The following is a 21,037-nucleotide window of genomic DNA, read 5'->3' as shown; positions in this document are numbered from 1 at the left end:
AGGTCATATATTTACCAAATATATATATATATATATATATATATACACATATATATATATTTAACCAATTTTTAAAAACCTTAATAGTAAAAAATGTATCAAATTTAAATTCATATGATATTATCCACATATTAGGTTGTCCTGGGGTTAACTTTAAATGGTTTTTGGCAAAAATCTCACCAAAAAGCTTCTTTAATGTAATCTATACAGATTTTTGAACTTTTTTGGTAAATTTAGTATTATATGAAACTCCTGAATTTTTTTAAAAAATTTGTTTTTAAGTTAATTGGCTTTCTGGTAGTTTAAAGAAAGGTAAAATAATAGTTTCTTCTTCATCTTAGTATATGATTAAAAAAAAATTTTTTTTAAGATTTATTTATTCACTTGACAGAGAGAAAGAAAGAAAGAGCACAAGCAGCGAGGGTGGCAGGCAGAGGAAGAGGGAGAAGCAGAATCCCCCCGAGGCAGGAGACTGATGTGGGGCTCTTTCCAGAACTCTGGGATCATGACCTGAGCTGAAGGCCAATGCTTAACTGACTGAGCCACCCAGGTATCCTCTTAGTAATGATATTTTTTTCCCTAGGTATTTGTTTCCTTGGAATGTAAGTTCCTCAGAACATTAATCTTACTGATAAAAAATAAAGTCCTGTATGATCTTTTTCACAAAAAGATGAATTTGGCCAAGCAATCTTTAAGCAAAATGATCTGAGCAAAATTATGAGTTGAGCAATTATGAGGAGAATCTAATCAATATCAACTGATTTTTGCATAATTCAGATCTTAATTCCAAATATGAGGATCTTGTTCTTAATTCTAAATATAAGGATCAAGATTTTAAATTATGTAAATTGTGTAAAGGTTTCTAAATTGTGCTGTTTATTTACGTGAAGTCAAAATCGGTGGTGGTGGGTGTGTGTGTGTAGAACCTGAAAGTGTACATGATTACAACCTTTAATAAATTTGAAGTCTCCTGGAGCCTGGGTGGCTCGGTGGGTTAAAGCCTCTGCCTTCAGCTCAGGTCATGACCCAGGGTCCTGGGATGGAGCCCTGCTTCGCGTCGGGCTCTCTGCTCAGCGGGGAGCCTGCTTCCCTCTCTCTCTGCCTGCCTCTCTGCCTACTTGTGATCTGTCTGTCAAATAAATGAATAAAATCTTTAAAAAAAAATTGAAGTCTCCAGTTAACTCGTATACAGCATATGTACATCCCTATCTTGCTTTCAAAACACAGATCTCTCTGGGACACTGATAAAGCTTCTATGGTGATATTCAGAAACCCCCTCCAGTATTAACTGGGGATGTCTGATTTTGCTGCTACTTTCCGAATGGCTGCTAAATGTGGTTCTGCATAACTAGGCAGCATCCCTTTGCCAGTCCGTGAAAGCAACTAGGTTTTGCTTGAATGAAACAAGGAAAAAGCTCGAGGCTGGCAAGAGGTTGTGAAGAGTGGGCAGTGGGCTCCCCCACAGTTCCTCTGGGGCGGATCTCATCCTCTCTTCTGCTTGGGGTGTGTGTGTGAGACGTGTGTGCACGAGCTGATGAAACCCCCTTCCTGTTGAAGTGGGACGGAACTAAGTGACCAGGGTGTAGCTCTGCAGGGTTCTGAAATCTAAGAACAAGCTTCCTTTCCCACCACTTTACGCTGAGTCAGTTCACGGCAGAGCGCTCGGCAGGATCTAGGAGCCTTTGTGTTCAGATTATTTTACTAGCTACAAAAGCCCCACCCTTGTGCTGCACAAACAGAACACTTTGTCCTTCCAGGAGGTCCGGACTTTGACCACAGCCTGGGGATTTCAAAGCCGCCTCGCAGTGGCTTACCCATTGTGATGCAAAGTGTGAGGCGGGTGCGTGGCTCCGTGTTATAATGCAGGTTTTTACAAGTGTGAGCTCAGGGGCTCACCAGGGTGTGGAGGCTTTGAACAGCCATTGACTGTCACTTAAAACTGCCTCAAAAATCCGCTTATTACACTCACACAGAAGAGAGAAAGTACAGTGACAGGAAGAAATGGAATAATGTGTTTTGATTTAGAAAAATCCATACTTTTATTTTTTTAACAGCACGTACTCATTTGTAGCAACTGCACTTCCCCCTTATGGGCTGTTTTACTTACCGCAGTCAGCCATGGTCTGGAAGCAAATGACCCTCCTTCGGACCCTCAGTTAGAAAAATCATCATGTCTCCACGTCACTAGTAGCCTTCATGCTACCTCACAGTGTCCCCGTGACTCAGCTCACTTGTCTCATCCCGGAGGCATTTTCTTACCTCCCATCTTCACAAGAAGGAGGGTGAGGACAGTACAGTAAGATATTTTGAGAGAGGGACCACATTCACGGAACTTTTATTATGGTATATTGTGATACTTGTTCTACTTTATTGGTAGTCATTGTTGATAATCTCTTACTGTGCCTAATTTATAAATTAAACTTTATCAGAGGCGTGGGGGAAAAAAACCTTGTATCTATAAGGTTTGGTAGTATCTGTGGTTTCAGGCATCTGCTGGGGATCTTGGAACATTTACCCTGCAGATGAGAGGGGGCTACTGTTTCCATTTCTGTCTGTTCGGGTAGTAAATGATGCATTGGTCTACACTGGTAACCAGTAGGAAAGAAGGGGAAGGAGGGCTGGACTTAGAAGCTGAGCAACCTAACGCTTCTGGTTCTTCCTGGCATTTTCTTTTCTTTTTTTAAGATTTTACTTATTTATTTGACAGAGAGAGTGAGAGAGTGCACAAGCAGGGGGAGAAGCAGGCAGAGGGAGAGGGAGAAGCAGGCTTCCTGCTGAGCAGGGAGCCTGATGTGGGACTGGATCCTAGGACCCTAGGATCATGACCTGAGCCCAAGGCAGACCCTTAGCAGTGGGAGCCCCCCAGGCGCCCCACAGCAACCATTTTCATGAGCTTTTCATCACATCCCCATTTTCAAACTCTGGTTACGGCTCAAATACATTTCACATACTATTACATTTCTGACTCAATACAGTAGTATGAAACTACCTTCTAGTGAATGGTGATTCCCTGCACTCTGCCCTGCCCTGTGCTAAGTGCTCTATTTTCTCATTTAATTCTCAACATAACTTTCTGAGGTAACTCTGTAATCCTTTTTCACTAACAAAGAAAGAGGCTTGGAGTGGTTAAATCTCTAGACAGGGTCACTCAGTTAATAATAGTTAATAAAAAGAAGAACTGGGGTTCTAAAAGGTCTGCTAGATTCCAGAGCTCAAGGTCAGAACCCTTAAGAAATTCACCCCATTATTTGTACCAACCCTTGCATTAAATTAAGGAGGGCTGCAGAGGCAGTTTGGTCAAACTGGAAGGCCGGAAAACTGGCTTGGAAGTGTTGCCCTGGGAAGCGGCTGTTTTTACTTAGATGGGATGATTAGTGTGGGGGGCTGGGGCATATTGGTAGCTATTGCTAGACACCTGAGCCCCCAAATGGCAGAGCAGGCACCCCTGGAAGAATCATTGTTTCTCCTACTGCTTTGCAACCTACATAAAATAATATGAGATATCATTTTTCCTTTAGCCAAGTAGACCTCATGGAATTCTCCCTCTTCACTATCCTAGAACAGACATTCACCACTGTCCACCAAAAGATAGCCTAAACCCTTCTGCAAAGTGAATCTCACACAAACTTAATTATTGACATTTTCCTGAAGTCTCACACTTTGACTAATCCTATGAATTTCAGTCATTCCAAGAAATATTGTAAAACCTACCCCTGACATTTTTTCTTAACAAAACTTAAATCTGTCTGAGGTATTTTTTCCTTTAAATTTGGTTTATGAATGCTCATTTTTAAATTTTTTTTTGATATGTAACTTTAATATCAGCCAAAGGACAGTATGACTATCATTCATTTGGTGAGCTCTCCAGCTGAATACAAATTTCTAAGAAGTGGTATTTTTGTTTTTGTTTTGGTAAATATGAGCAAATCATTGGTCAAATCTTTGTCACTTTTTTCTGGAAATACTTGATTCTTCTGGCTTCCATGGCACCAGAGTCCCTGATTTTCTCTTGTCTCATCTGCTGTTCCTTCTTGCTCACCTTTGCTAGGTTTATCTTTTTTTTTTTTCTTTCTTTCTGAACTGCTAAATCCTGAAGCACGATTGATTGATTGATTGATTGATTTTTGAAAGCGAGAGAGAGAGAGAGAGAGAGAGAGAGGTGGAGGGGCAGAGGGAGAGAATCTTAAGCCTGACATGGGGGCTCCATCTCATGACCCTGAGATCATGACCCGAGCTGAAATCAAGAGTCAGAGGTTTAGCCAACTGAACCACTCGTGACGTCTCCCCTAGTTCCAGATGTCTAGTCCACATCTCCTTCCCTATGGACAGCAATGTTTGTCACATGTACAACAAAAGACTTAATTTTCTCTCAGAACCATTCCTCTCCTCATCTTGTCCATCTTGGTTATTTAAGCTACTATGTGCCCTGTTGTTCAAGCTATTTTGTGGGCTCCATGTTTTGCGCCTCCCCTATCTCTGTCGTTCTCTTCCTTCTCTACAGACTAGCTTTTCACCATGTATTACTTTCCAGTGCTGGAGAGAGGGATCAGAGCTTCCGAATACCAATGCCAGCCCTGGCTTAGGAAAGAAAGGCATCTGGATAAGCTCTTGTTAGCTGTCCACCCTGATCGACAGCAGCCAGCATGGGACCAAGGTCATACGCTATAATCAGGCCTCTGCTCTGGGGATGAGTAGTGCAATTTTCAGGAAAGGGCGGTGGTGGTAGCATAGGATGGGCAGACCTCCTAATAATGTTCACAGCCTTACCAGATTTTCAATAATTTCTTGCATTCATGGCCTCTTTGGCTTGAACACTCATATAAAAAAATCAGAAAAGAATCATGCTTTTATCAGTAATGATTGTAGGCCACAGACTTCTTTTTGTTCTCCATCATTTCTTGTTTTCCTTATTGATTAACAAAGAACTTGGACTGTATGATTTCCCTGCCCACCTTGACATTAGCTCTTTTTCAAGTTCAGCCCAGTAAATTTTGTTTCATCTTATTTCTCTGCTGAATGTGCTTGCCTAGTTAGACTGTTACCAAGTAGTCCTTTCAGAGGTAATCAGATGTACTAAGAGTGGGGTGACAAGTAGCCTTGAATTCAACCAGAGACTATTAAAATTGATTTAGTTATAACCTTTATAACAGGACCCTGAGTAATTGGAAGTGGAGTGGGGGAGGGGAGATGCACAACTATAGGAATTCCCCCAAAGAAAAGAAATCTAGTGAGAGGGAAAAAAAAAAATAGAAGAAATACTCTTATTTTGACAATTCAAGGAAGTTTGATGGCTGATATTCACCTCTTCTTTGGCCACAGTCTTGATCCATCCTAAGTCAGTGCATCACAGAAGGAAAAGCTAAACTTTACACTAAGCTTTATCTTTCCAAAAGAAAGTGGCATTCATGCCCCCCCAAGGGGGAGGAGCCTCTCTCTTCATGGACTAGAATTATTCATCTTATTTCTTACCTCATCAGTCTCTCAAGAGTAATTTTCAAGCGGAAATCTACTGGGTAGTTTTGCTGGGATGGGCCTTCCTTTCTAGCAATGCAGCTATTTCCATTTAATAATTAAATAATTGTTATGGAAATTCCCTCCTAAAAGCATTGCTTAAAAAAAGATTGCCCAATGTTTCTCCTCAAACTTCTTAAAGAGTGCATAGGTCACAGCAGGAATAAATGATGTGAAATTGCTTTTCTGGGACATGGTTCCATTAGAGAGAAAGTAAAATAATATTTTAGGAGCCCATTGCTTCACAGAATAAACCTAACAATTGTTATTTTCATGAACTGCGTTTTGTGTATTTGAATACCGAATCCTTCACATGATAATGAAATTGTTTTGATTACTTGAAATGTCACAATATGAAAAATGGTACAACTGCAATTTCCTCACTTTTCCTCCCTTAGCTAATCCAAATCATTTGCCAAAGCTGAGAAAAATATCATTGGATACTGAAGATATTCTATTCACAAGCAAATGAAGACTGGAGTGTTAAAAAAAAAAAAAAAGGATGAGTCATAAGCTATGTTTCATGTTAGATAAAAATCCATTTATCTTCACAAAAGATGTTGCCACCAGTTTTCAAGCAAACTGATAAAAAAAAAAATCTTTGGTAGAGCAATATAGGCTAGATTCAGATGGGGTCCTAGCTCTGCTTTTTTCCTTCTTACTGAAAAAAAACCAATGAGAAACAGTCACTGATGTTGCTTCAAAATTTCCCCAGAAGGAGTAAATTACAAACTCTTCTCAGAACACTAGCTTTGGGGGCACGTGGGTGGCTCAGTTGGTTAAGCATCTGACTTCAGCTCAGGCCATGATCTTGGGGTCCTGGGGTAGAGCAGAGAGCTGGGTTCCCTGCTCAGCGGGAGTCTGCTTGTCCCTGTCCCTCTGCCCCTCCCCTCACTGGTTCTCTCTCTCTCTCTCAAATAAATAAATAAAATCTTAAAAAAAAAAAAGTACATTAGCTTTGGATAAAGAATTTTGTGGTCAGATGAGTTTGGGGAATCTGTGTTATACACATACTCCATGATTTCAGCCACAGTCCAACTTCTTCTTAAGTGCCACTACACAGCCAGCCATCTTCATAACATGTTCTCCTGGAAGTTGCACAGGCCATTCAAACTCCAAGACTGAACTCACATTTTTTTTTTTTAACTTTATATCTGCTTTCCGGTATCCATTTCCTGCCAGCTGTCCTGTTGCCCAAGTCAGATAACAGATATTCATCCCATATACCTTTCTCTTTGTCATTTCTCCTCCCCACCCCTCCACCTTGGTCAAAGTCATCAGTTCTCTTTATTTTATGCCTTTCTGATCTCGTTGACCCATGCTCTTTTTCCCTCCTGTCCATCAGGCCACTATCCAGGCTCTCACTTGGAGGGCTTGCATTTTTTCTTCTCTTCCTCCAGTTCACCCTTCACACTGTTGACACATTTCCTATACAAATCTCTCCCAGAGGGTCCCCTGTTGACAATATTTAAGTGGTTCATCTTTAAGATAAAGGTCCTACCTCTACTCTTTCCCCGTCAGATCCCCTGTCTTCCTTACATGAACCGTGTGGTTCAGAGGGTCCCTGAAGTTGATGTTCTCTCTCCTCCTCTCACTCACTGCCTATACTGTTTTGCTGAAAACATGCTGCCTATCCTTGTGTGATTGGCCTGTTCCTTCCCCGTCAAGGTTCAGTTGTGTAATCCTCTCTGATGCTGCTGTGTCCACCTTTCTGAATAATGTGTCCCTCCCTTATGCTTCCTAAGCATCTAATATAACACTACAGGGCCATGCGATTCTCTGTGGCTGGAAGATTATTGCCACTGGAATCTGCAGATCTGTGTTTGAATTATGGATCTACCTTTATTAAATATAAACCCAGAAACGTAGTTGAACCTCAATATCCCTTTTCATCTGTAATTATTTTGATAATACCTGCCATACGAAGATTGTATAAGTTGTAAGTGAAATAAAGTATATAAAGCATAAAAAATATAGTGCCTGATACAATAGGTAGATGTAGTTGGATCTCCCCCATAACTGTGGGGGTACTATTTTCTTGGGATTCTCAGGGCTGGGACTAGAACTCGTCCTTTGCATTTGACACTATTGCTTTCTCCTTCGAAAGTACCGTCTCCTATCTTAAGTTTCCTGGTATAATTCTCATCATGTTCCCCCTATCATTCTGGCTACTCTTTTTCCACATATTTTGCTGGGTTATTTCTGATCATAAGGGGAAGAAATACTTTTCCTCTACTCTCTTAGGTTAAATCTCAGAGGCATGTAGATTAAACTGGCAAAAGACAGATTCATAGAAAAGAAGGCATACAATTTTATTTTTAATTTTACACACATGGGGACTCCACAGAAAAGAAGTGAAAACTTCCCCCAAAGGGTTTCAGTGAAGGTTACATAAGGTAATGTGTGTAAAGCACTTTGTATTGTGAGGGGCCCATGGAGAACTCATCATCAGTTCTAGTTGTCGCTCGGATCCATCAGTACCATCTTCAGCCCATCACCACCCAACATTAGTGGTCTTTTAAAAGTGCAGAGCAAATCAAATCGTATTTCTACTAAAAACTCTTAAAAGGCTTTGTGACATCTTTAGAAAATGTTGACTTTATAAGGCTTGCATGGTTCTCTATAGTCTATCTAGTCATGGTTAAAAGTCCCAATGCCATCTTGTACTGCTCACCCTGTTGGTTTTTCCCCCCAGAAATTCAGGATTTCTTTCATTACGTAGATGTATGGCCCTCCCTTTTGCATGCAGACTTGCACACTTAAAGAGTTCTTTCTTGTCTGGCACGCAGTCCTACCACTTGCTCCCCGACTCGATGTCCCTCAGGCTTCCGTTGTTTAGAGAATCCTGCTCGTCTATCAGTCTTTTTTTTTTCTTCTTCATCTTCTTTTTTCTTATCAGGTTTTAGGGAAAAAAAATTAAAAATCAACTTTCTTGAGTTAGGCTCTGTCTTTTGAATTCAGTTTTTCCTTCCTGTAGTGTTCATTACAAAGGTGATTTCTTTTTTTGGCCATTATGCTCATGGTCCACTTTGATGATGGGGAACCTATCTATCTTCTTCATGGTTGCATTCCCCAGCGCACAGTGTGTGGAAGACTGCCAGCAATTCCACAATCACTAAGTGAAGGAATATTATGATCAAAGTGTTGTAAATTCCCCATTTCTCCTTTGCATCGTTCTTCTCTCTTAAAGTTTAAATCAAAATTTTATTTTCTCTTGTCTAGAGATTAGATTTCTCCAATGTAATAACTTTGATTATTAGATTTGTATGAGTATTAAGAACAAATGAACAATGTTCTGAAAGTCCTGAGATTTCTCTCAGAGAAATGTCTACATCTGCAAAATTCCCTTAGAAAATAAGTTTCCTATGCATTATACATTTCTGATGTTCAATAAATTATTCACTCAATAAAATTGACTGTTCTTGATTATAAAAAATACTTCCTGATCATGCTATTCTATTTAATATGACAAAACTGTTTTTAGACATATTTTGACCTCAAAAGGGGATATTAGTGGGTGCCTGGGTGCCTCAGTCAAACATCCGCCTTCAGCTCAGATCCCAGGGTCCTGGGGCTGAGCCCTGCATCTGGCTTTCTGTTCAGTGGGGAGCCCGCTTCTCCCTCTCCCACTCCCCCTGATTGTATTCCCTCTCTTGCTCTCTGTGTCAAATAAATAAAATCTGTTAAAGGGGGAGGATATTAGGTTTTATTTGGATAGGACTCAATATTTCATAAAATGTATTTTAATTATGGCTTAACTTTTTCTAGTCTTCAGTATACTAGTTTATAAATGCAGAATTGATTGGTCCTATAAGATAATGGAAATCTCGGTACATTGTATTAAAAGTATCAGGATCCCTTAGCTTGTTTTATGTTTTATTTATTGTTCTTTAATAGCAAAGAGAATCTTCAACTTTTTCTTCCTCCAGACTTGTAGCAGATCATGAGATTTGCCCATAGCTTTGCCTTTCATCATTTTATTACTTATTCCACCTTTACTTTAGAATCTTCTCACTGTCCCACACAGCTGAAAAAAATGGGAGAATAACTCAGTAGAGCTCACCCTTTTAATTAGTCATTCACTTGGACTCTGAGCAACCAAGCCAGCACCCACATTGCCTCCAAGATTTATAGCCCAGGGTGGTAGCTATAAATAGCACATTTCTATCTACACTTAAGTATAAAAAAAAAAATGAAGTGTTGTTGTAGATAAGGTCACAAGTAAGGTTTAGTGAGAAATGTAATTCTGGTTGGACCCCTAAGCAGCGGCTAGATAGAAGATATTTTAAGGAAAGAAAATTTGAGCCTTTGGTATTGACTGTTTCTATACTGTCACGAGTCTTGATACCTTCAGCTCTAATATTGTCCATTTCACACAGTCCCTCTGTGCCTCAGATATTAGCTCTTCTTCCAGACACATGTAGTGAATAGTAATTTACACGTTGCCATTTTGAGCATCTAATATATACCACGGGTTGTATTATCTCTAATTCTGTAATCATATAATTTTTAAATGAAGACACTAACATGTCAGCATGGTTAAGTCATGTGCCCAGATTCCCCTGTACATTAAGTTATGAGGTCAGCTGTTCAACTCCAGACCTTTCTGACTGTAGTCTGTTCATTTTCAAGGGTACCTCACTGCTTATCCTCATCACACAGAGCACGATGGCATGATAGCCAATGCTGATTTCATAAATGGTCCTTCCATCATTTTCTTTCTTTCTTTTTTTTTTTTAATATTTTTTATTTATTTGACAGAGAGAGAGAGAGAGATCACAAGTAGGCAGAGAGGCAGGCAGAGAGGGAGAGGGGAGGAAGCAGGCTCCCTGCGGAGCAGAGAGCCCGACGCAGGGCTTGATCCCAGGACCCTGGGATCATGACCTGAGCCGAAGGCAGAGGCTTTAACCCACTTGAACCATCCAGGCGCCCCCATCATTTTCATATCTGTTGTACCTCCTTGGTCCCTTCCCCAACCAGGCAGAATCCATAGGCTCCTCCTTGGTCAGTTTTCTCCACTACTTACACCTGCCTCCAGCTCTGGGAGGTGACCTTCCTTGCAAGCAATGCATCATCAAAATACTCTCCGTGAAGGGCTAAGTTTACTTAGAGCTGGTTTGGTTCATAATGAAATGTCAGTTTTTGTACAAGGTACTAAATGAGGGCAGGCCTTAGTGTAAAATATATCCACAGAAATCCCATTAATACAAATGTGTTATTTAAGTGACCTAAAATTACATAATTTCCCTGAGAGAGTTAACACTTCGTTTAACTTAAACCAAATGTTTTAGTCTATAGTTTTTTGTTGTTGTTGTTGTTGTTCTACTACTGAGATCAGCTTTCCTGCATGAGTGTAAGTTTTAGAGTGAGAAGGAAGTTTTAGAGTGAGGAGGAAGGAGAAAATGGGCATGAACAGAAGCAGGCATTAAGGTACTCATGAGTTCAGTTTTGAAGAGAGCCCATTCTAGGGAGAACAGTTCTGGAACAAATGCTCTTCTAATGGGGACTACCAGAAGTTGGCAAAATCTGTTCCTTGTGAGAGTGAGACCCAAGAAACATGGCTGTGTCTCAGTCTTGGGAATCAGATGTTTCCTAGTTTGGATAAAGGCAGTCCTTGAACTCCGGAAAAGTGATAGTGCATTCCCATCTCCCTCCACTAGTTTCTCCACACCTAAAGGTTTCCGTCCAAGACTACTTTGTTTCATGCTTTCTAAGTCCTGTATGTGTCTTGATGACAAATCACTAGGGTACATGCTACCCACTAAATTTGCCTTAAGAATTTTCTCATAAGGGGCGCCTGGGTGGCTCAGTGGGTTAAGCCTCTGCCTTCGGCTCAGGTCATGATCTCAGGGTCCTGGGATGGAGCCCCACATCAGGATCTCTGCTCAGCAGGGAACCTGCATCTCCCCCCCCCCCCCCCCCCCCGCTCTCTCTCTCTGCTTGCCTCTCTGCCAACTTGTGATCTCTGCCAAATAAATAAATAAAATCTTAAAAAAATTTTTTTTTTCCTCGTAAGCATCTTGGGAACTCTCATCAAAAAATGTGCAGAACTTATAGTTGGCCTCTTGCAGCTGGGACATTTATCAGGAACCGACTCTTTTTTTCCCTTTCTAGGACTGCATGGTGTCACTCTTTTATTTTTATTTCATTGCATTGAATTTCATTTTTTCCCATCATGATGAATTTACTCATTAGTCCTCATGCCCTACCTACCTCCCCACTGATAATCTTCAGTTTCTTCTCTATAGTTAAGAATCTCTTTCTTGGTCTGTCTCTCTTTCCTTTGCTCATTTGTTTTGTTTCTTAAATTCCACATATGAGTGAGATCATATGGTATTTGTCTTTCTCTGCCTAACTTATTTCACTCGCATTATACTCTCTAGCTCCATCCATGTGTGGAGATATATATAATTTTTTCTTTATCCATTCATCTATTGATGGACACTGGGCTGCTTCCATACTTTTGGCTCTTCTAAATAATGCTGCAATAAACATAGGGATGCACATACCCCTTTGCATTAATGTTTTTGTGTTTTGTGGGTAAATACCCAGTAGTGCAATTCCTGGATCAGAGGGTAGTTCTAAGTTTTGGAAGACTTTCCATACATTTTCCACAGTGACTGCGCCAATTTGCATTCCCACAAAGAGTGCATGAAGGTTTCTTTTTCTCCACATCCTTGCCAACATTACTGTTTCTTGTGTTTTTGATTGTAGCCGTTCTGAGAGGCGTGAGGTGATATCTCATTGTAGTTTGGATTTGCATTTCCCTGATGATGAGTGATGTTGAAGCTGGAGAGTGACTTTCTTGTTACAGGGAGTCAAAGAATGAATCCTGCAGACAAAGGAAAGTGAGCAAAGTGATAGAGTTTTATTAAACAAGGGTACAGAAAAAGCTCTCAGGAGTGAGAGGGGTCCCCACCGGGTTGCAAATAAGGGCTTTTCATCTCTGGCCTTTTATTAGGACTTTATCAGGAAACTTGCTGGTGGTTAGGTCAGTGGCCTGGAACTAGACATGACGCTTATGCATTGTGTGAGAGGTTTTTTTTTTTTGTTTTGTTTTGTTTTTTTTTTGGTTTTTGTGACATCTATGATCTATAGATATGTATCCCTCAGTCTGGTTAATCTTTATTGTGAACTTTTTCTCTGAGGCCTGATTAGTTTTTGTGGTTATTTTTATTTACTGTGTTTACAATGTAATTATTAGAAAAACATTTTAACCCTAGTAGTTGGGATGGGGTGGTCTAAATTTCCCTGATCTCTGTCTGTTTTGTTTCAGAGTCTTCATACCCAAAATACCCTCAGAGTCTAGCCAAGGGGCTCCTTTGTCTCCCTCCTATACCTTAACCCTTCCCCTATTTACGGGCAGATGACTCAGTGTGAACTTTCAAGGTCTTGGTTCCAAAATCCTGGGCCCCAGCTTCAGTTGTGTTTTGGGGTAAAAATATATCAGTGCTCAACCTCTTACTACTGATTGTCTCCACTTCCTGCATGTGTTCCAGTCCCAGTCAAGGAAGACTGGCTCTGGGCTGTGAGTGAACAGCTTTCTGTGTTGCAGAGAAAACCCGGGGCTTGTACCCTCGGAGATGTTATCTTACTACCTTGGTATTTCTTTTGTGTACATGTGAAAGACAAATCATGGATCCCAACTTAACATGAAAAACGAAAACAAAAGCACCCGTTGGGAAAAGCCTTCCTCAGATCCCCTGAACCAGACATCTCCCATTTCCGTTGCTTAAGCTCATTTCCTGACAGCCAGCCTGATGCCTTTCTGAGCTCTTTTATTGTAGTTTACTAAAAAACAAGCAGGTCTTCTCACTGCCTCTTTGCTCGCTAACATCATCTTTGGAAGGCAGGCTCTTACACTTTCTGTCTACGTGAATTCTTTGATGTGATTAAATTGTATCCACACATAAATAATTTTAAGGATAACTTTATCAATACTTAAAAATGTCTAGAAATGTAATTGTCAGCAAAATTACATACCTTTTTTATTTTCGGATTTTATGCTTACACAACAACAACAAAACACTAAGCTCTTGTACATTTACTTTAAGGAAACTCTTCTTTCCTCTGTAGCTTCAAGGAGGAAAGCAGCCTGATTTAGTTTTCATTTTTCAATTTGTGTCTATGCATAAAGTTGGCTGTTTCTTGGTTATATTGCCTTTTTTTTTTTTTTTTTAAAGATCTTGTTTATTTACTTGACAGGTAGAGATCACAAGTAGGCAGAGAGGCAGGCCGTGAGATAGGAGGAAGCAGGCTCCCTGCTGAGCAGAGAGCCTGATGCGGGGCTCAATCCCAGGATTCTGGGATCATGACCTGAGCTGAAGGCAGAGGATTACCCCACTGAGCCACCCAGGTGCCCCTTGGTTATATTTCTGAGAATGTCTTCCTGTAAGGTTTGACATGCTTTGTTCCCTTCATCTTCTTCCTTTGCCACGCTTTTCTGTTGTATTTTATTTTTGTTTTCAAGATTTGAAAATTTTGTGTGTTTTTTTCACGAATTCTTTCAATAGTAGAAAATCGAGAGTCCTCACGTGCTTCTCTATTTTAATCATTTACCTAAACTTTATTTCTTGGAACATTAGACAACTTCATCCAGAACTCTCACTTTTCTGCGTTTTCTCTGCTCCGTACAGTAAGATCCCTCTCCTCCCCCAGCTTCTGTCTGCAGTTTGGGCCAGAATGCGTGTGATCATTCACAACAAAACAAAACTAAACCACACGCGCAGGTTACAACTCTGGCTGGGTTCCAGGATCCCACCAGCCAGACAATGAGCGGCCCCAGCCCAGAAGCCGGGGTGTGGGGGAGGGCAGGAGGAAGCCCGTCTTGCCCTCTTCGTTGGTCGGACCCTGAACAGGGTCAGTAGCAGATTGAGGCTGGGAATGGGTTGGACTGATTGTTTTGCAAATGGTGCTGATGAATATCTCACACGGCCTGCTTTACTTTTATAGTTGTGTTAAAAATCAATTAAATTTGGTAGCATGTATTTAAATATCCATTTTATAAATTTCTTTATTTTTTCCCTCTCTTAGAACAGTTCAAATAAAACTGTGACCAATTTTGGAATAACTACAGCCATGCAAGAAAAGGCTTAGTGGGATGCTAAAAATAGATGTCTTCCTTTAGATTTGTTTTCTTCTTGTTCATTTCCAAAAGACTTGCCAGTGTACTTGGGATTATAGTCTGAAGACTAAATTAGTCCAATAAAACAATGAAAAATGCAAGGATTAGCATTTTGTTACATAAAAAAGTAATTACTGCTTTCTATATTTAGATTTCTGAATTCTTATAGGCTCTCAGCAGTTTTGTATCAGTTTCTGCAAGAAATTGCCAGAAGTGAAGTGTGCTGACATGTGATCAATGTACAAGTCTGAAGTTATATTTTTGAGGGAAACATTTTAATTTAAAAAACTACGAACACATGAGGAACTCAGTTTACCGTCTGTTATTTCTGCTACTCCTCTACATCACCCCTGCAGTTCCTAGAATGTACAATCCAGGAAGGTGGGGATCTTGGGTTACTAATCATGCAACCACTGGGGAAGGCTGAATTCTCAGCCCCAATGAAAAAACTGCTCGGAGTGGGGGACGCCTGGGTGGTTCAGTTGGTTAAATGTCTGCCTTCAGCTCAGGTCATGATCTCAGAGTTCTGGGATCCAGTCCCATGTAGGGCTCCTGGGTCTGCTTCTCCCTCTGCCTGCTGCCCTCCCTGCTTGTGTCCCCTCTCTGACAAATAAATAAATAAAATCTTAAAACAAAAACAAAAACAAAAACAAATCAGAGAGGAAAAGGGGAAAGAAATCATCTACTCATTGAAACAATGTGTAGGAGCTGTGCTGACACTTCACGCACATAATTTCTTCTCCTAACAGTGCTTCCCTCCCACTCCCAGCCACCCTCTCCTCAATACCGAGTTAGAACTTTTTAATCACAATTTACAGGTGAGTAAACTGAGTCTCAGATAAAACCTACTTGTTCTTATGAAGCTTTCTTTTTTTAAAATTTAATTTAATTAATTTATTTGACAGAGAGACACAGTGAGAGAGGGAACACAAGCAGGGGGAGTGGGAGAGGGAGAAGCAGGCTTCCCACTGAGCCGGGAGCCTCATGGGGGGCTCAGTGCCAGGACCCTAGGATCATGACCTGAGCCCAAGGCAGACGGTTAATGACTGAGCCACCAGGTGCCCCCCCCTCTTTTTTCTTTCTTTAATGGAAGGCCCTACAGCATAAAAATTACATGCTCAAAGTTGCACAGCTTCTAACTGACAGATCTAGAACATTAATCCCACATGTTATGCTTCCAAGTACAGTTCTCTTTCTACCAAATGTCACCTGTTTACTGCGATGTTGGGTTTTTTTTTTTTTAAGATTTTATTTATGTATTTGACAGACAGAGATCACAAGTAGGCAGAGAGGCAGGTGGGGTGGGGGGAGCAGGCCCCCCACTGAGCAGAGAGCCCAGATGCAGGGCTCCATGCCAGGGCCCTGAGACCATGACCCTGGGACCATGATCTGAGCGGAGGGCAGAGGCTTGAACCCACTGAGCCACCCAGGCGCCCCCCTTTTGTTTTTTTAACTCATTCTTTTGCAAACAGTAAAGAATAGGGAAACCTATTAAGACTGGGCTGGAGTAGAGCAGAATTTATGTTTTGCTTTGGAAAGTCTGGTGAGGGTTAGGAAGGAAGACTCACATCCCTCGCAGTAAGATCAGAAAGGATAGGCAAACAGGACGAAGTCCCCACATGGGCACTGCTGGCAAAGGTAGGAAAACAGGATTCAGTTTTTTAGGATCCCAGTGTTTTGACGCATGCTTCCCCATGGCTTTTTCCTCTGCTGGGGAAACACTCATTCTTTGAGATTTACTCTTTTGTCACCCTCCTCTCTCTTCTCAGCCTTTAAGGAGTAACTGTCTACCCCAATCTTGTAAAGAAAAGTAAGAGTCTGCTGGTTTGAACTTGAAGCTAAGTGTGCAGATGTGAGGAGAAACATTTACAGGTCTCATGATCAACAACGTGTGTTAACTTGGATATCCTGAATTTCCCACTGAAGGGTATCCCATTACCTTTACAGAAACATCTATCCTAGGTGATTTCTATAGTGTGAACATGAGTCAGGCTGGGGGAAGGCAGGGCTGATACACCAGGAGGAAAACACCATATGCGAGGTAAGGTAGACGATATTTTCTGTAAGTAAACAGGGTATGGATGACTTGAGAAAAACACAAAAACAAAAATTTTAGGCACTGCTTTCACTAAGCTTTCAACTTACAGACTGTAGTTGCTTTTGGGTATAATTTTCCTATTTTCCTATTTTCTTTTTCTTTTACAGTTTAACTTGTTTCATTCTGACTATAAATTTGATCTAAAATATTAGTAATTCTGAATTTTCTGTTACAGATTTTAAGAGACGTTAATAGTGTTTGGATTTACAGAGATTTAAAAAAAATAAACATAAAAGAGTGAATAAAAATGAAGGAGAATTTTTTATTTTTTATTTTTTATTTTTTTGGCCCTCCCTCATAGCATTTTTTTTTTTTATCAGAGGATGGCAGGTTCTGCAACCACACCCAGCAAGTCTCTTAAAAATATTGATAAAGCTGTCACTGCAGACACATTCTTCAGTAAAAGGATATCAACACATTACTAGTGTCAGAAATTTTTATTTTATGGAAAAAGATTTTTTCTTTAAGTACAAAGTCTAGTAAAATCATTAGAAAATATGTACACATGATTGTGTTGATATAAACTTTTTAAAATTGCCAGAACACTTTAGCTTCTGATTTTTCTCTGAACTCCTCTGAAATGGTTTACACTGAACTCCTCTGAAATGGTTTACACTGAACTCCTCTGAAATGGTTTGACTCTTACAAGTAGATTCTTGGGTGAAGAAATTGATAGACCTCATTCAGATGAAGTAGAACCATTATTAAAATATGTATAATTATACAAAATCAAGAATTTTGAAGCACCTCCTATGACTAGAGTATAAAGCAAGTGTAGATTAAAAGCCAACGTGCTTCTACATTTACTTGCAGTTGCTATTGCGAGGGAGATTTTGAAGAAAAGACTGAATTCAGTGGGAAAAAAACTGGTTAGCAGCTTGTTTTTAACCAATCTTTATTTTACATGAAAAGAGTACATGAATCCAGCCTGCATACTTTTGAGTTGGTTTATAGGTCTACTTATTCTCTTAAACTCCCTTAATCAAGTGTTTTCTTCAACTTTTTGGCTCAGTTGGTGTATCAGACAGGGTTCTCCAGAGAAACAGAGCAAATAGGATGTCTGTCTGCCTATCTTCCTAGCTATCTATCTTATCGTGGTAGAGGAAAAATAATTTTCCCTCTACCTTTCTAGGTTCTTGGTTGAGAACCCCTCCCTCTCCCCTTGTAATATAAGACAGATTAGCAGGAGATAAACAAACAGAAGTTTAATCACATGTGCAACTCCTTTATACATGGGAGATACCCAGGAAAATTGAGTAACTTCCCTGAAATAGCCCGAGTCACCTCCTTAAATATCATTTCCAGCTAAAGACAAAAGAAAGATGTTAGGGGCGGGGAGTCAGTTATGGAAGGTCACCAGGAAAAGCACAGTAATCAAGGGAAGGCTGTTGGGCAGACTTAATTCATTTGATAAGAGTTTCTAGAGAGTTAGTCAACTTCCTCCTTCTACGTCAGCTGGGAGACACCCAGACAAATGGAGATTTCCCCTATTAGTGTAAACGTCTCTTACAAAAGGGTAACTCTCACTTGATTTTCAGAGCCTTGCCTGTGTCTGCAGGGTCTTAAAAATAATGAGCTCCAGATAATCCAGATAATTTGGGGGGAGCAAATTTTGCTCTCATTTACTCTCTATCTATTGAGAGATTTATTTCTTTATTTTAAGGAACTGGTTTACAGGATTGTAGAGGTTGGTCCAACACCAGCTGAACAGGTCGGCAGGCTAGAGACCCAGAGAAGAATAGAAATTTAGCTTGAGTCTAAAGGCAGTGTTGAGGTTGAATTTTTTCTTCTTTGGGGGACCCTAATCTGTTAAAGCCATCAGCTGATTGGATGAGACCTAGCCAGGTTATGGAGACTAATCCACTTTTCTCAAAGTCTATTGAATTAAATATTAATCTCATCTAAAAATTACCTTCACGGCAACATCCAGACTGGTTTTTTAGCAGATTTCTAGGTACTGTGGTCTTGCCAAGTTGACACATAAATTTAACCATTGGGGTTAAATTTGATAAAACTATTGGGGTTGGTGATGATAAAACCATTTATTTAATCTCTGAAGTTAGATACTCAAGGTAGATTCCCTGAAGAGAGAATTAATGAACACTCTATGGAGAATGGCAGTGAGAAATTCTCCAAGGGTTCCATGGGTAGATATTAGCTGCCTATCCAACAGGTAGTTTCCCCTTTTTAGAGTTACCAGATTTAGCATATAAAACTATGGGATGCCTAGTTAAATCTGAGATTCAGGTAAATAGTTAATACTTTTTTAGTACAAGTATGTCCCACATTTTGTAAGGCACTTACTTATATTAAAAATTTGTTCATTTTTGGGCTGCCTGGGTGGCTCAGTGGGTTAAGCCTCTGCCTTCAGCTCAGGTCATGATCTCAGGGTCCTGGGATCGAGTCCCGCATCGGGCTCTCTGCTAGGCGGGGAGCCTGCTTCCTCCTCTCTCTCTCTCTCTCTCTACTTGTGATCTCTCTCTGTCAAATAAATAAAATCTTTAAAAAAATTTTGTTCATTTTTATTTGGAATTCAGATTTAACTGGATGTCTTCTATTATTTTTTAAGTATACATTTTTTTAAAAAAATTCAAAAACCTTATTTCTTTGGAACAGGTTTACAGTAAATTTGAGAGGAAGGCACAGATATTTCCCACATACCTTCTATCCCCATGCAAGCACAGCCTCCTTCATTATTAATACCAGTAGAATTGTACATTTATTACTATGGATAAACCTACACTGATACATCATAATCACCTAAAGGGATTCATTCTTGGTATTGGACATTCTATGGGTTTGGACAAAAGCATAATGACCTACCTGCATCATATCATACAGTGTATTTTCACTGCCCTAAAGATCCTATGTGCTCTGCCTATTCAACATACCCTCTCACCCCTGCAGCCAGAACCACTTCTTATTATTTCCAAAGTTTTGCCTCTTCTAGATGTTCCATATTTTATCTTGCCATCCTCCTTTTTTTTTTTTTTTAAAGATTTTATTTATTTGACAGAGAGAGACAGCGAGAGAGAGAACACAAGCTAGGGGAGTGGGAGAGGGAGAAACAGGCTTTCTGAGGAGCAGGGAGCCCGATGCGGGTCTCCATCCCAGGACCCTGGGATCACGACCTGAGCTGAAGGCAGACGCTTAACAACTGAGCCACCCAGGCGCCCCTCACCTTAACTTTACTTACCACCACATCTTTTTCTTGGCCAGTGGACGCAACTTGCCCAGTCTAAAAGAGTGTTCTGGCCCGTATCCAGTTCACAACATAGGATTGTGCCAATGGAATATAACTGGAAGTCACATTGACTTTTTCCTCTTTGCTGTTTGATCATTGCCCCTACCTTTTTGACTTATGTCCAAACCAAGTGCAATGTCTTGAGGAGGTGAGGCCACCCATGTGAGAATAAGAGGCGCATATTAAAAATGACAGAGCAGGAGAGAAGAAGGAGAGGGGCACCTTGATGAGATCCTTGAGTTGAAACATCAGTTGTAAAATGCCCACTTTAGAATCTCCTATTAGGTGAAAATAAGAACCTTTGTTTGCGTAAGTCGTTGTTGTTACGTTCCTGTTACATGAAACTATACAGCAGCCTATAAACCACAGATTTCTGTGTGGCCTTTGGAATCAAATTCAGGGACTCTCTTGTTTCATTTCTGCAAGACATACTTCCCCGTTACCCCTTCTTGTCTATGAAAAACAATCTTTTCTGCCTCCTGATTCCTGAGTGAATTTGGGGATAGAATTGCCTGCAAGCCAGTCTAAAGAAATGAGAAGAGTTTTATTCTCCTTTTTTTCCTGTATTCTGTGTCTCTGTATACACACATATGTGCTGCGGCACAGTTAATCTGGTCAACTACCAAAATAAGTCAGACTTTATAACAACCATGGAAGCAAAAGCAGGACTCCGTTTATATTTGCCTCAGACTGTATCTTGAAATTCTGTTGCAAACTGTTACTCTTTATCAGGACCAGTAAATATAAGAAACAAGAATAGTCAGGTACTTTTCCAAGAGATACCATATAAAAGTAGGCATTATGTAAGTCAGTAGGAAATAGTAGGCCAGGAAGCTGCACTTGCAACCAGCAAGGAAAGTAAGTATTGAGAATTATTTCTAGTACACCAAGTTTATAGCTACAAGTAAATTAGGTTCTTGAGTGACTTGAGTAAATGTGAAAAACAAAACACAGAGATTTCCATATCTAAAAACAAATCTACGGAGTTTATATTTATCTGGCACAAAATAGATTCAGTGTGCCTTTGAAAGTACATTAAGAATCATAATTCTGGGGAGCC

Source organism: Lontra canadensis, unplaced genomic scaffold (genome assembly GCF_010015895.1).
Source record: "Lontra canadensis isolate GAN:19392208 unplaced genomic scaffold, GSC_riverotter_1.0 scaffold2, whole genome shotgun sequence".
Taxonomy (NCBI): domain Eukaryota; kingdom Metazoa; phylum Chordata; class Mammalia; order Carnivora; family Mustelidae; genus Lontra; species Lontra canadensis.
The sequence above is the reverse complement of the archived record's forward strand: the minus strand, read 5'-3'. Positions refer to the sequence as shown.